At 35.9% G+C, this 16,978-nt stretch overlaps 1 long non-coding RNA gene and 1 pseudogene across 2 annotated transcripts; both read left to right on the top strand.

The window, feature by feature from the left end:
- Positions 1-9,780: 9,780 nt before the first annotated feature.
- LOC128196603 (uncharacterized) lies at positions 9,781-11,827 on the top strand (annotated as a pseudogene).
- Positions 11,828-13,921: 2,094 nt separating this feature from the next.
- LOC128196547 (uncharacterized) lies at positions 13,922-16,978 on the top strand. Of its 2 annotated transcripts, none has more exons than XR_008248969.1 (6): positions 13,922-14,159; positions 14,319-14,450; positions 14,557-14,664; positions 14,799-15,000; positions 15,742-15,817; positions 16,564-16,978. It is a non-coding gene; the product is annotated as an uncharacterized LOC128196547 (long non-coding RNA). The 2 variants fall into 2 exon arrangements; XR_008248970.1 differs by having other exon boundaries at positions 13,923-14,159; positions 14,619-14,664.

Here is a 16,978-nt window from a genome sequence, read left to right as displayed (position 1 = left end):
TGTTGATTGATGTTGATAAGGGAAAGCTCAAAGTGAGAGTTGAGGATGAAGAAGTAAATTTCAATGTCTTTGAAGCAATGTCTCACCCAAATGATGAAGATACATGCTTTCAAATTGATGAACTTGAGGAAGTCTGCATGATTACACAGAAGAGGAAGCATATATCCTCACCTCTTAATCTGGATGTTTTAAAGGAGATTCCATCTGAGGAAGAAGAGAAAAGAGAACAGAAGTTGCACTTGAAGTTGCTACCTTCACTTCTGAATGATGTCAAACCCCTGGATCAACCACGGAGTGCTTCTTAGTGTCAAGCTAACGACGTTAAACAAGCGCTTACTGGGAGGCAACCCAGCTTTCTAACTCTATCTTTTTATGTTTTCAGTTCTTTTGGTTGTGTGGATTGAATCTGAATATGTCTGGTTGTGTGGATTGAATTATGTTTCTGCAATGATTTGATTGTGAATTGTGTGTTTGAAGTTTGAATTTGAATTTGGAATTTTGTCCATGATAACTGGCATGATTGTGAGATTGTTATTGCAGAATCTGAGTTTTAGAACTTGTGTTATGATTATATATGATTTATTCTTGAATCTGATTGATGGTGACCCAGAAGTTGAATATCTGAGTATACTGAGAAAGCTTTCAGAGCAAGTGAGAAGTTGTTATTGCTATGAATTTGGTTTTTGCATAATTCTTATTAACACCGATACATTCTGGTTTAGAAATGATAAAGGCAGTTGTTGTTTTTGAAATTAACTACTTGGCCAGATGACCACCCTTATGTGAATATTCATCCTTTGTTATCCTCTTTGAGCCTTATATATATTTTTGTGAACCCTCAGCTTCTTACAGAACAATCTACCTTATCCAACACTCTTGGAGAAGAGAACGAGAAACATATTTGTCAAGATGATAGGTAGAAATTAAGTTTGGGGGAAATCATAATCAGTTGAGTCTTAAACTGATGAAAAAATTGAAAAAAAAAAAGTATCAAAATTAGAGAAAAATTCAAAAAAATGTGTTATGTGATGAATGAAGAGGTAGTTGATGAATAAAGTTTCACTGTTGTTATGTTCTTGTTCTCCTCTTCTTTAGTGTTGTTTTGTTTCCCTGTAAAACCATGTTTCTTCTAGCCAAGCCAAGTTATAACCTGAGAAAGTCCTTTTGATTTAAATCAGAATGTTTGAAGTGTATATGAGATGACTTGCAAAAGTTGATGAAATAGTTGATGACAATTTGAGTATGAATTGGAGTTGTAAACACTTGCAGGTTGAGATAAACACAGATTGAGCATTGTGGTTGTATTCTTTTTCTGGTTGTCTTATCATTTTGGATTCAAGAACTTGTCAATATAGAAGTATAACATTTGATCTGAATATTTGGAGGTGTAGATACAATCCTTACTGTTGTGTCAGATATTATGTGATGGAATATTAACTGCTTTGTTGGGTTCGATTGTGTTGTTATTGTCTATTTTCATGAGGACACGAAAATATATAAGTTTGGGGGAGTTTGATAGGTGAAAAGTTTACTTGTTTTTGTTGCTTATATTGTGGGGCTTTTGAGTAAGTTTTAGTGTTAATTCTCATGAAAAGTGTATAATTGTTGATATTAGTATAATTTTGATTGTTTAAATGTTTTTGATGCTTTTGTTGTTTATTTTGATGAAAAATAAGGATTGGATATCATAAAAGACTTGGACCAGGCTTAATGGATGATGTTTTGCCGAAAGTTTCGCGCCCGGGCGTGAGAAAAAGGACTCTGGGCGCGATTTTACCGAGAGGGTCGCGCCCGGGCGTGAGAAAAAGGGCGCCCGGGCGCGCATTTACAGAGAGTTTCGCGCCCGGGCGCGATATAAAAAGGGGCGCCTGGGCGCCACTTAGAAGAAAAGGGACGCTCGTCCAGCATGCAGAGGACGCTCGTCCAGCATGCAGCGACGCTCGGCATAGGACGCTCGTCCAGAGTGAGAACGCTCGTCCAGCGCTCGTCCAGAGTGAGAACGCTCGTCCAGCGCTCGTCCAACGTTCGTCCAGCTTGCAGAGGACGCTCGTCCAGCATGCAGAGGACGCTCGTCCAGCGCGAAGAAGGGGACGCTCGTCCAGAAGTTGGACGCTCGTCCAGGAAATTGGACGTTCGTCCAGAAATGAACCCGTGACTCAATTATTTTGTTAAAAGCTGATTCAGAGTTGGAAAAACCGGATCTGGAACGGGGAGAAGACCAGGGACGCTGCTGCAGCTGCTCCAAGGGGCTTCCATGGTGGAAATTCACCAATTTCCACCATCCAATCCATCATTTCTCTCTTCTATGTTGTATATGTGTAGCTAAAACTCCATTTCACTGGGGTTGAGAGTAAATTTCTGAACTCTTTGTAATTTCTCTATTAATGCATGATCTTGTATGAATTTTGTGTTCTATCCTTATTTTTCATGCTTTTGATGGAAATCTGAGCTATTTGAACGGTTAAATCATTGGAAAATGTATGAGACCACGGACCTAGGATAGAACTGCTAAAGGATTTCGAGTCCTAGACATAGGAGGGAATTTTTAGTCATCTGTGACATTGTGTTTAAGGCAAATCTGATAATTGAATTAGCTAAGGAATTAGCAATTTAGTTTGAATGATTAAGAACTGTCTCTGAGGAATCAGGACTGCATGCGCCTAGGATGTCGATGCTTAATTTTGAGAAATTGTGTTAGTAGAAAATTACCGGAGTGATGAACTTGAATTTCAACCCCAGTGAACTTTTAGTAGACTGTTTTTACCACTTTACTTTCATCTGCATGCTAAAATTCATCTGTGTTACTAAATTTCGTTTATTAATCGCTAAATTAGTAAACTTTAACAATTAGTGAAACATAACAAATCTCTTGGGAAACGATATTCGGACTTACTGATTTATTACTTGTACGATTCGGTACGCTTGCCGAGGTCTCAACAGACACTTTCGAGCCCATGAGCTTCATCACTGCCTTCTCCATGTGGTCCCTAGAGCCCAACCCACTTTACCTTCAGTTCTCCCTCTCCTTCTCCGGCCACCTCGCCGAGTTTGGGAACTGAATGCACCACTCCTCTTGCCAAATGCACAAGCTGGGAATTGAATAACTATGGCTGGAACCGAATACACCAGTAATGCAAGCTGAAGGAGAGCCGAATACGAATTTCTAGAACCGAATGCACCAGCCTTCAATATTCCTTGTTGAAGTGGAACCGAATACTCGTCCTGCGGAACCAAATACAGCTTGTTTTGGTGGGCTTTTTTCATCTGCAAACATGGTATGAATAAGCAAACATGTCATTTACGCTGAAATCACTGCAAATCTCCTCACTTCAACGAAGATCACTTCTCTCCGCTATCTCGCAAATCCGTCTAAATCCATCGTCTTATATCACCTCAAGCGATTTATTCGCAAATCAATCGTCGCACTTTCTCTTAAAATGTGTTATACCCTCAAGTGAACAGAGCGTAAGTGTCGTCTTAACTTTCCATCAATTATTTTTATGTCATAATTGATTATTATAAATGAGATGATGGATGATTTTAAGAATATTGATTTTGAGCAGGACTATAAATATTTAAAATAATATTATAATTAAAACTAAAAACAAATCTTGGCAACACAAAATGAATTTGTTCTGTTAAGATATCATTAGATATTTTCAGTTACAATATTAGTTAGGGTTTTTATCAGTGTTGAAGCTTTGAGGTAAGATATTTCTTTTAGACAGTGTCGTTTGGGGTCGGCAATGTAAAAGAAAAAAAAGAGAAAAATAATGAGTTTTAAATTTAGAGGATTAAGCACAGTTAGCATATCAGTAAAGTGTCAAGTGTCAGTTGAATTAACAATACGGTTTTTGCACCAAACTAGGCATATTTGCCTATAATATTACCAAAATGGGCAAATTCAACCAAAATTACGAAAATGGGGAAGTCGTGGGGGGCCCAAACGACTTCAATTGAAGAAGTCGTGCCCCCCTGCACGACTTCACACTGTTCATATGTACAGTGTTGAAGTCGTGCACCCCAAAAACGACTTCTGATGACCGTAATCGATTACAATGTAATGGTAATCGATTACAGAGTGTTGAAATTGTGACCACCCTGCACGACTTCAAATAAGTATGCCAAAAACACACTGGTAATCGATTACAACACTTCTGTAATCGATTACCAGGTTGTATTTGGTGCAAGATTCATTCTGGTAAGCGATTACAAGGTTGTTGTAATCGATTACCAGTGTGTTTTTGGTTGGTTTTTGAAATTTTGTATTGTAATTGTGGTGCATATTTTGAAGTTTATTAAGTGTATTGATATGAATTTGTGTAAGCACGCATTGTTGTTGATTACATTGTGATGTATTGTTTTGTATAGGAAGAGTATATGATTTTATGTAATAGAAATAAGAGAAAATCATAAGATGAAATGAGAAATGAAATTTGTAGTATTTTATTGAATTAAAAGTGCATTACATAAGGAACAAGCTAAAATTAAAAGAAAAAGACAATACAAATTGAAAGGCATCTAGGAAGATGATCCACCATGTGGACCAAAATGACGACGCAGATACTCAATGTCGTGCTCCACATGCTCAACTCGAGCATCAATAGTATCGAAGCGGTCACCCATGTTCAGCTCCAATTGTTCAAATCTTGCATTCATGCTTTCATTGAGTGTATTGAAGCTGTCCCCAACAAATGTTCGGAGATCGTTTATCCCCCTCATGACATCATCAAATCTACTAGTTTGTTGTTGACGAACTGGTGGTAGTTGTAGTTGAGGAGGTGGTTGATTTTGAGGTTGAGGTGGAGGAGGAGAATTTCTGTGCACCCATCTGTTGTCAGCATTTTGGGTCAATCCAAATGATTGTATGACTCCTCGTGATATTGTCCAATGCCTAGTAGGTGGGACAGATATTTCATCCTCCAATGGAACTTCAAAATGTTCCAGGATGCGGGTGACCAAAGTTGGATATGGTAAAGGAGCACCTAGCCTCAAAGCCTTCTTCATCCTATGTCGGATGAGATGGGTCCAGTTTATCTGCTTTGCCGTCATTATAATCCACATTATCAGAAGATCTTCCTCGGTTGCCTGTGCAAAGTTAGAAACACGTGGAAACAAAACACGACATATAGTATAATGTAATACTCTAGCCTCAGCTGTCATATTCCCTGCTAGAATTCTACTGGTAGGGGGATTGTGTGGCAAACAAATTAATTATCTGGCTACGTCTATATTGTATTCATTGGCCCAATCCTCAAATAATTTCCCCTCAAAGGGCAACCCAACAGAGGGAAGATCGGCTATAAAAGCAAAAATGTTGGGTTTGATAATAATTTGGACATTGTTCACCTCAGTTTTCATTGTTCCATTTTCAGAAAATTTGAGGTTACTATAAAACACACGTACCAAATCAGGATAATATGGAGCAAAATCGCAGCAAAATTCATCCAATCCTAAATTTTTGAGCATGCCAAAAAATTCAAAACTATGGCTCTCAAAATAATCGTCATCTAGATATTTTGGCTCAATGATTTGACGATCTTTATATAGGGAGAAATACCTTTGGGCTAGTGCAGGAGTTGAAAATTGAAGATTTTGGTGTTCAACAGTGGGTGACGGTGGTGGTGAAGGTGACGGTGAGTTTTCTACCGGTGAAGGTTGATGGCGGCAACGTCCCCCCACTTGTAGAAGATGACCCCCTTACTCTTTGCCTTTTTGAAGATTCCGCCATTTCAAAATCCAATCGGTGCAAATTGAACAAAATTGAAAGGGGAGTGAAAATATGGTGTTTTGAAGTGAAAATGGTGGAAGAGAAGATGATTTTGGACCTTGGAGAGGATGGAAGACGCTGGGAGCCGCTGCTGCTGGAGTGGGAGTGGTGTGGGTTCGTGAGGAGAGAGAAAAAGTTGAATTTATAGACTAGGGTTGGGCTGGTAATCGATTACGGGTTTTCTGTAATTGATTACCATAGCCCACTGGTAATCGATTACAGAAACCCTATAATCGATTACCAGCCTATTTGGTTATGTATTACAACAACTCCTGTACAGCCCTTACAGTAAGTTTCTGGTAATCGATTACCAAAACGCTGTAATCGATTACCAGTCAGTCTAGTAATGCACAGTACAAATTATCCTGTAAGTCCTTAAAGTGGTTATCTGGTAATCGATTACAGAAAGCCTGTAATTGATTACCAGCCTCCAGGGTAATGGATTACACCAATTTTTGACCCCTTACATTAAATTACTGGTAATCGATTACAGGGTTTTCGTAATCGATTACTCGTGTTTGGAGGAACAAATTTTGATTTATTGTTTGCTTTAGAATTGATTGAATGCATTATCTATTAAAATTGATTTCTATATAAAGTTGAATGCAATAATAACATCAGAGGATAACAGTTTATGATGATATAAATGTTATTCATTAATTAAAAATTATAAACAAATTACATATTTATAAATAAAGAAGGCAAGCAGTCTATCTATGTCCTCTAGTCCCACACGATGGTCTTCGTCGTTGTCGTTGGCCTCGCCTTTGTGATTGTTGTTGTAGTGTGGGACTCTGCGTGTGTTGGTCTTCATTCGTGGGATGACTTTCATTGCACTGTTGAAGGTTTTGAAAATCATATGTCGGTCGATACACGTTATGTGAGGATGAAGCGTGTGGGTATGAAGATGGTGGAGTCATTGTCGAGGTTCCAAAATAATTGGAAGGACCTCCACTAAACGATGTTGATGGTGGAAAGGCGAAATAAGAGGTCTCAACCCCAGGATATGTTGATGTCGGTGGGATGTTTTGTTGAAACCTTGAATTTGGAGGTGGATGTTGATAGTTGACATGGTCAGAGGTAGACCTTTGTGGATCATGATATGAAGAAGATGCACGGTATTGAGATGCCGGGTGGAACTGTTCGTCGTGGTCCATGTCATACTGCCAAACACAATGTGTGATGTGAAGAACACAAGATATTAACACTTTCATAATTTATATGGAGGGAATATTGTAGTACCTCTTCGTCGGTTGAATCTTCTATTATACCAATATAGCGGATGGTATGAGTTATATACCACTGCATATACTCCGATTCATCAAGCAAGTGACCATTTTTCTGGAAAGGAATCCCGTTGAACACACGATTATGCTGGTCATTCCACAATGCAATCCACTGGTGATGGTGTTCATGCCAATTCCAATCAGCGCGTCCTCTCATATCTTGTTTATGTTCCTCATCTAGATTCATCGGTGGATGGGATACATTTTGTCGAAATCCAAATTGTCGCATGACACGGTCTGATTGTTGGTATTCTACAACAGAGAAACATATAAGAGGCACAACTGCCCGACATGTCGGGGGCACTTGTACTTGAATGAGTTGAGAAATTTCACCACGTTTGTACGATGTCCATACCAACTGCAGTATTGAAGTTTTTGGTTTAAGTATTACTAATTAAGCCATCAAATGTTAACAAAATTTATAACACAATATTAAGAGCACAGTTGAAAAATACCTATCTAGGTGATAGGTCGTCTATTTTCTGACGAAATTGTTTGACAGTTGTAGTGTCCTGGAATATTGACTGTTTTGTGCGACACCATCTTTTCGCAAGTGGAAAAACTGCACCAGAAGATATGTCGTGTTCTGTGACATCAAGTAATTCTGGTGAAAGACATGTTATTCTTTCCCATGCCCAACATTGTAACAAGATCATGCACCCTCCGATATTCTCTTGGTCAGCCCTAGTCCCATGATCAAGGGCACGATACAAGTAGGAAAGCGTGGTAGATCCCCAGCTATACTGTGAAACGTTCTGCAGGTCCGCCAATAGGGGAAGATACATCAAATGCACCATGCTTGCAGATGTATCTGGCATCATGACACTGCCAATTATGATCAACATATACGCTCTAGCGTATTGTTCAATAACCTGTTCGGTTGCATCATGAGGCAATTGGCGAAAAGTGTTATTCAACCATGACAACTTGATTCTGTTGCCCCTTACACAATTCTCAGGAGGAACATCTCCTAGTAGTTGATGACAAAAAACTGTTAGTGGACCACTACTGATGCTAGTCACCACATGTCCTTCAATAGGAAGCCCTAATTGTAAAGCAACGTCTTCCAATGTAATCGTACTTTCACCAAGAGGCAAGTGGAAAGTATGAGTCTCGACTCTCCACCTCTCAACAAAAGCAGTGACTAGCTGGTGATTTATCTCCATACTTGATGCTTGCAAAATATGGATAAACCCTGCTGCCTGTAGAATATTCTTTATTCTTTCATCAATTTCGTGGACATGCTTTGTTATCCAAATTGCATGTCTTCGAGGGCAAATGACTCGTTCATTGCCTTCCCAAATAGAATTCACGATGTGTTTATCTTGTAGACGTAGAAGGGACATATCAACGGGAAGTTGACGGGCAGAAGCCATATTAAATTTTGTGGGTGAAAGTGGGTTATTAAAGCAATGAGAAAGGAGAAGTACTTTGGGTATTGGAACTCACAATTGAAATGGGTAGACAAGTGGGATATGAAAGCAAAGACAATGGTTAAGGGGTTTGGCTATTGGAACTCAGAACACGGTGGGAGAAATGAAATGCACCCTCCACCAATTTAAGATCAAGCATTGATGCCCAAGAATCTTCAAAGTCACGTGAATGAGGACATGGAAATGACAATTCATATAAGTTGTAATGAGTGCTCTTCAAAGAATCTTCAAACCTGCAAAAAAAAGAGAGGCATGTGATTGAATAGTAGTAGCATTGAAGGTAAAATCTGCACTAAATGTAGGCATGCAAATGAATAGGAACATGAATAGGAAAGTTGAATAGCAAAGTTGAAGACCAAAGTTGAATAGCATTATTGGTGGTCAGAGGCAAATGTGGACAATGCATGTGTACAATCCCTTGTCACGTACCACATAATATTGATGCATCCATAAATACCATTTAAAAATTTCTAATGAATATTATTAAATGTATGTAATCAATTTTTATGAATTATAAAAATATTATCCAATATTTAAGCATTTTATTAGAGTTTAGAAAAAAAATTTCAAATTGTAAAAATTATATAAATAGGATTTTTAAAAATAAAAATCAAAAAAGGGAAGTTGTGGGGGAGGGGGGGCACGACTTCAATAGGTGAAGTCGTGTATCCCCCACAAGACTTCAACAATTGAAGTCGTGTAGGGGGTACACGACTTCACCTATTGAAGTCGTGCCCCCCCCCCCCCAACTTCCCTTTTTTGATTTTTTTTTAAATTCTATTTGTATAATTTATGTATTTTAAATTTTAATTATTTATAAACTATATTATTATTATAAATATAAATTCTACGTTATTTATTTGTTAACAACAATTAAACAAATTATTTTCTCAATAAGTACTTAAAAAACGAGTGGAGAAAAGCTTATATGAGAGGACACTGCAAATCACTTTATACGGAATGAAATAAATGTAATACTATACGTAGCTTATAATTGCATTGGAAGTCTATATATATATATATATATATATATATATATATATATATATATATATATATATATATATATATATATATATATATATATATATATATGACAGTGCTATAGTCACAGTGCTATATTCACAGTGCTATATTATTGTTTAGTACTTCCTATTTTAGACCGTAACACCCACTATATTCATGAACGTTTATACGCTCTATAAGAACTCCATCTTCACATCCAAACTGCACGTCCAAGAGCTCTCCTACTACTCCAATCTTACAAACTCTTCCCAACATTTATTCAAATATGGCATCAGGGAACTTACCAGCATCTTCATCATCGCAGTTGATCGATGAACAACCTTTAATATTGGATAACGTTGATGACTTCAGCATCGATGATGAATTAGACAACATACTCGAAGATGACAACAACGACGACGACCACATCACACAATCATCTGCACATCTCGTTCCAGAGTTGAATCAAGGTATGCAGTTCCAGTCAAAGGAGGAAACTATTCTTGCAATCAAACATTATCACATAACCAACGGTTACAAATACACCGTCGTTGAGTCCAAACCCAACATTTATGTTATTCGTTGTCTGGAATATCACAACGGTTGTCAATGGCGTCTGAGGGCAGCTTATAGCAAAGTCCGTAAATATTGGGAAATCAAAAATATAGACGGACAACATTCGTGTTTCTCAACAATACTATCTCAAGATCATACAAATCTTGATAGTACTCACATTGTCGCAATCATATCAAATTCAATCTGGACAAACCCATCCATTCCAATCAAGAGTTTGATTGCAGATTTAAGGGTCGATTCGAATATTCTGTGTCATACAGAAAAGCTTGGATCGCTAAACAGAAGGCTCTTGCTATGGAGTTTGGAGACTGGGAGGACTCTTATAACCACATGCCGAGGTGGTTGCATGCCGTCAAGGAAGCAAACCCAGGTACAATTTTACAATGCACTGGTTCTCCGGTGCATATTGATGGACAAACCGACAATAATTGCTATATTATGGAAAGAGTTTTCTGGTCTTTCGGTCCTTGCATAGAAGGATTCAAATACTGTAAACCCATTCTCCAAGTTGATGGTACATTTCTAACGGGTAAATATCATGGAACTTTGCTCACCGCCATAGGTCAAGATGGCAATAGAAATCTTTTCCCATTGGCCTTTGCCATTGTAGAAGGTGAGACAAAGGAGTCCTTGATATGGTTCTTTCAACTACTTCGAGAACATGTTTGCCATCAACAAAATATTTGCATCATCACTGACAGAGGAAAGGGTATACTATCCGCCTTAAGATCAGAAGAAGTTGGTTGAGAACAAGATGGTTTGAACTCTGTGTATTGCATACGTCATCTAGCATCCAACTTCAACAACAAATTCAAAAATCACGACCTCAAAAAACAATTCATCAATTTAGGTACTACTACAAACATTCTTCAAACACTTATACTTTTATAATTTTGTTAACATTATTCTTTAATTTATTTATTTATTACATCATTACAGCTTACGAGGTCAAGCAACCAACTGTCACGGCAAAACTTGCTGCATTGAGAAACCAATACCCACAACAAATTGAATGGATAGATAAAATCCCATTACAAAAATGGTCTCAAGCTTTTGATGGAGGGAGAAGATATGGACATATGACAACTAATCTTGCTGAGTGCACCAACTCCATTTTAAAGGGAGCACGTTCATTACCAATATGTGCTCTCATCAGAACAACATTTGAGAGGACACAATCATGGTTTGTTGAACGCGGATTAAAGGCGAACTGTATGCTACAAGCAAGACACCAATATCCTGAACAAATCGCCGACATCATTAGGAAAAATCAACAACAATTCGCATTTTGTCATGTTCATCGCTACAACCGTGAAAATTCTGAATTTGTTGTTCAGGAAATTTCAACACCTCACCACTACCGCCATGTTCCACTTTCCTACAAGGTGAGCCTAAATGAATGGTGGTGTGATTGTGGACACTTCCAGGCTACTCGTATCCCATGTCATCATGTCATTGTTGTTTGTGCATTTTCGCATATCCCACTAACCCAAGTAATCGATCCAGTGTACAGCCTTAACAACATTTTCAAGGCATACGAAGTACAATTTCACCCAATCCAAAATCAAGATTATTGGTCTGTGTATACAGGTCCAAACTTCATACCAGATCCTAAAATGCGACGCAAGGCATCCGAAAGACCATCTACAAATAGGCTTCATAATGAAATGGATCAATTCAATCCAGATAAGCCAAAAAAATGCTCTTACTACCGCAATGAAGGTCATCATAGGGGAAATTGTCCTTTTCGTCATTAGTTATTTCTTAATCTTACCCAATTGTAATCAAATTGATGACTGATATATTACTATTAATATTTCTTATTAATATTTATTTTCTCTTTTCCTATAACACAACCAATACATAACATATGTAAAATGCAAAATCATTTTCATAAACCAATCAAAAACACACTGGTAATCGATTACACAAACCCTGTAATCGATTACCAGAGTGCTTCTTGCTACACAACCAACCTGGTAATCGATTACCGAAATGTCGTAATCGATTACCAGTACGTTTTCTGCCTACACATTTCCAGTCCTACAGGGGGTCACGATTTCAACACTCTGTAATCGATTACCAAATCAATGTAATCGATTACAGGACCCAGAAGTCGTTTTTGGGGTGCACGACTTCAACACTTTAGCTATGCATAGTGTGAAGTCGTGCAGGGGGGCACGACTTCTTCCTTTGAAGTCGTTTTGGCCCCCCACGACTTCACTTTGGGTCAAATTTTGCCTATTTTGGTAATAAAGAGGGCATATTTTCCTACTTTGGTGCAAAAACCTAACAATACAGGTAAGGAGATATTACTATATCGTATTTTTATTTGAGTATGTATTGTCTTGTGATTTTCTTTTGATCTTTTTGAAATTGTTGTTATCATATTATTATCTTTGGGTGTTAAAACAAGATCTAGTGAGGAATATGGAGATTTCATGTTTTATATGTGTTTAGAGTTTACGTGGTTTTGATGAGTTTGGTGTAAGGGAAATTAACTGAAATTGCTTTAATTGAGTATGTAGTGTACAAAGTAGACTTGAATTTGATTTCTCCCCTAAAAACTACTTGTTCTACCTGAAGTTAACCTTTTTGTCTAATGGTCAGAAAAGTTATAAATAGACAAGCTTAAAGAGAAGATAAAAAAAGATAATATAGTGAACTTGTGAGCGCTCAAACAAACTTGTTGTACTAGTATATCCTCTAAAGCAAAATTTTCTAAGAAAAAAATCTTAGTAATATCTCATATTTCTTTGTATTGTTTCTATCATCTCTTTGAGAGTTATCAATCTGTTTTTTTCATAACATTGTTTGTGTTGTACATTCTGAAGAAAATTAAAACAATTGGTGTTTAGGTCAATTGAGTTAAAGTGTCTAAATGTGTTGTATAGGGTTAAACCAGAATTTTAGAATACTTGTAAACCCGGAGTGGTTAAACTCGGAATAGTCGTGTTGACTAGATGAACTAGGAGCGGTTAAAGAAGAATTGGACGTAACTCAGGTTGAGTCAATCAGTATAAAAATTGTGTCTTATTGTTTTACTTTTTCTCAAACTTTTTCTTAAAACCTCTTAAACACCATCATTTGAATTTTGTCTATAAATCTTTTAAAAACTTATCAAATGTAATTTGCGAAAAGTTTTAAAAATACTATTCTCCATATCTAATGTTTTCTTGTGTTTTTCAAGCCTTATACTAAATATCAAAAAAGATTTCTATCATATATACTCTTGACTCCCTTCAAGAGTATTTTGGCCATCTTTAACTATCAATGAAGATGTGTAACCTTATCAATTTTATGACATCTCAGAAAAAAAAAATGGAAACATTTCAAAAAATACAAATGAAAAGAAATTACCACAACAAAATCACTTATTAATGTGTGCAATCTTTAAAGCACTTAGAAAGGTGTGATGATCGCTGAAAACATATGTATAACACTTTTTTCATTGCTTGTAAAAGTTCTTTTTCCAATACACGTTTTCTTCTTTTTTAGAGATCTTAAAATCGAATTTGCAAAACAAAAATTGACGTATTTAATTGATTATATTATATGGTAATGGATGTTTTCTAACTGGATTTAAAAAACAAATAGCTATAACGTCTCTCGAAAATAATCAGTTATTTGACCATTCAATAAATTAACACCACACTCACACTACAAAAATAACATAATTTAGTAAGGGTTTTTTTCTGGGGGTTAAAACCCCTAATAATTTATGGCTGTTTTATTTAAAAATCACAAAAACTTAACTTTTTTTTTTACAGATTATTAAACAAAACAACAGTTAAATTGCTTTTAAAAATTTTTTAAAACATATTTTTGGTGATTCTTTAATAGAACCCAATAACCAAACCCTAATTTTCACTTTTCATCGTCTTCGCGCCTCACATTTCATTTTTAATCTTCGCGTCTTCTCTTCTCCTTTTTTCCTTCTCCACGCCGCACTTTTTCTTCTCTTTCTCCACGTCGCGCCTCTCAATTTCTCTTTCCTTCCTCACTTTTCCTTTTTCACCTCTCCATGTCGCGTTTTGCTTCTCTAGCGGCGTGAGGCCATGACTGTAGTACGATTTCGATGCGATGAAGGTTAGTGATGGAGGTTTTGCTTTTGTCTGTTTACGAATTGGATTCTAATTTTGCAAGTTTATGCGCAAGAAAAATGTGATTTGCGAGAGTTTTGCGGTGCTGGTTCACTGCTGGTGCGATTTCAATTTGATTTGGGGTTTCTTTTGTTCGTGAATGCAGGTAGCTGGCTCGTGAATGCAGGTAGCTGGCTCGTGAAGAAGATGCAGACAGTGAGGTGTTGATGGTTGCACGAATCTAGCTCGTGGTCTGATTTGGGGCTTTTCTGATTTAGTACAAATAGATAAATATAATGTAAGTAATGAATTTTAGGATTAAATGTCGTAGAAGTACAGTATACTGGAAATTTATTGGGGTAGGTTTTGAATGTTAATGTTGATTTGTTTTAATATGAACTTAGAGATGTTGTTGTGGTTGTCTTTGCCAACAAGCAAGATCTTCCTAATACAATGAATGCTGCAGAAACAACCGAAGAGCTTGGTCTTCATTCACTCTGTCAACGTCACTGGTATGTATGGTCCTTATGTAAAGTTTCCATTGATGATCTTGACGATTTGAATTTTCTTGCATATATATATATATATGAGAGGAACATTCGTTGATTAGTCTTTAACTTCAGTGCTATATTTTATTTGACCAAAGAGATTTGAATGTGAGCAAACCCTTCTCATTCAATGGCTTGATTCATGGAAAAGAAATTCTGAGTCAGCTTCGTGAACTAATAAAGTTGGAGCTGGACTTGTTTCATGGAGAAGTAGATGCTGCTGAACCACAAAAGCAATTTGAAAATTTGTCTACAGGTTTTGAACGTGACATAGAGACTAATATGTTTCCTTCATATGAGGTAAACCTTACATTTCATTTGTTCTTATCCATTCCCTCATCTGATTACATTTGAAAATTTCTCTACTGGTTTTAAAGGTTGATTGGTGAATTTCGTTGAAAATGTCATTAAAGTAACTTATTTTATAATAATTATGAATAAGTAAAAGCATTCGTGTTATTTTTGTAGGGGTTGTTTGGTTCTGTGGTTGATAAGAAGTAGCAGAAGATTCAATAGTGCATAAGATTATTACCATGGAATAATTTAACATGAAAAAGTAAATGGCATACCACTTTAGACATTGAAGAAATCATTGATTGATGACAGAGATTGGTCTCTAAAACTAATAATTGAAAGAGATGAAAGGACTAAAGTATCCTGGTATGAAAGTTAATCTAAAGGGAGTAGTCATTGGTGTTTTATGTTATGTATTTAAGTCGACTTTATATTTAATTAAACATATTATTTATTGATTGTAACTAGTACATATTTTAAAAAAGCATTTTTTTAATATTATTACAAGAAGACAAAGACAAACATCATGTGTCAATTCTTAGTTTATCCACTTCCATTTTTTTGGGTGTTATACTATTATATTCTTCTTTTTACTTTTCTACTTTGTTACATAAGCTACTTTGCTTATGTAACATAAATTTTCTACTTTACTTAAATTACTAGTACTGTGAGCATAATAACTAGATTATTTTTATCATTCTATTTCAGATAAACAAATAATGATCTGTGCCAAATGTTGTATTGCAGATAAACAAACCTTATCGCCCATTGGCATCAGGGGATTATTCTTTTGGAACTGGTCTCATTCTCATGTTTGATTCTGGTATTATATCTAACATCATGACTCCTATCTCATTGCATTATGTTTGATTCAAGGAACCAATTAGTTTCTCCATTATTTTATTCCTCGTTTATCATTTTAATCTCCTTTACAGAATAAAAAAAATGGAAGTGGATTAACTTAGAAAAATCATATATATATATATATATATATATATATATATATATATATATATATATATATATATATTCTAATCTATTTTCTTACATAAGCTTACTATTTCACTAAGTGAGGAGTTAAAGCAGTAGGACGGGATGGTAATCCTAAAATAATTTTTTATTACTAATGATATTGCTATGTTATTTTATTGAATATGCAAGTGAGCTAACAGGGCCTCAAATGTTCTGTTTACCATTTTTTGTAAATTTTAGTTGGTTCATTTATCTTTGAATGTCATTCAATCATTTTAAGCATGTTCTCTTACCTCCTGAAATGAGGTTTAATGTGATGGAAATGATCTTTTTTATTTAATTGTGAATTTATTATTTTAGCCCTTTTCTACTTGAACACAATAGAAACAACCACTACCTAGGCTTTGTACACAATTCCAGTGCAACGTACTCTGTTTCACAGTTTCAGTTGTGACAAGTTTAAAAATCTATTTTGCTACAAAAACGTCTTTGATTGCTTTTAACAATGGAAAAAGTTCTAGTTAAATCGTTAATAACTTGTGTATGTTATCTTATATTTTAGATTTGTCTACTTAACAATTTTTCTTGTTTTCTTAGGGATGAGACATTTGAAATTCTTGGAGAAAAATTGCTTTCATGTTAATAAAAGCTCCATGGTTATCACTTTTGGTTGATTTTGAGGACGAAGAAGTAGATATTGGCTCCATGCATGTATCAGAAAAGTATGCACTTTTACTTTGTTCTGAATACTTAAAGATTTGAGGTGCAACTTTTGTCGCAAATGAATTAAATGGAGCTGAGCAGTTTTGGTGGTGTAGTTCAAGTATAAAGCAACATTTTGAATGTGTTGTTTTATGGCTAGAACGAGAATTGCAGTAGATATTGGATTCTGTGTATTTGGCGTAGGTTTTGTATTGAAATTAATAATTGTTAAGAACATATCTTATTTTTAATTTTTATTTGAACAATGTTATTTCTTATTGAATAATTGATTGGGTTGAATTGAACAGTG

The sequence above is a fragment of the Vigna angularis genome, chromosome 5 (assembly GCF_016808095.1).
Source record: "Vigna angularis cultivar LongXiaoDou No.4 chromosome 5, ASM1680809v1, whole genome shotgun sequence".
Taxonomy (NCBI): Eukaryota; Viridiplantae; Streptophyta; class Magnoliopsida; order Fabales; family Fabaceae; genus Vigna; species Vigna angularis.
This window is presented reverse-complemented; position numbering and strand designations above follow the sequence as displayed.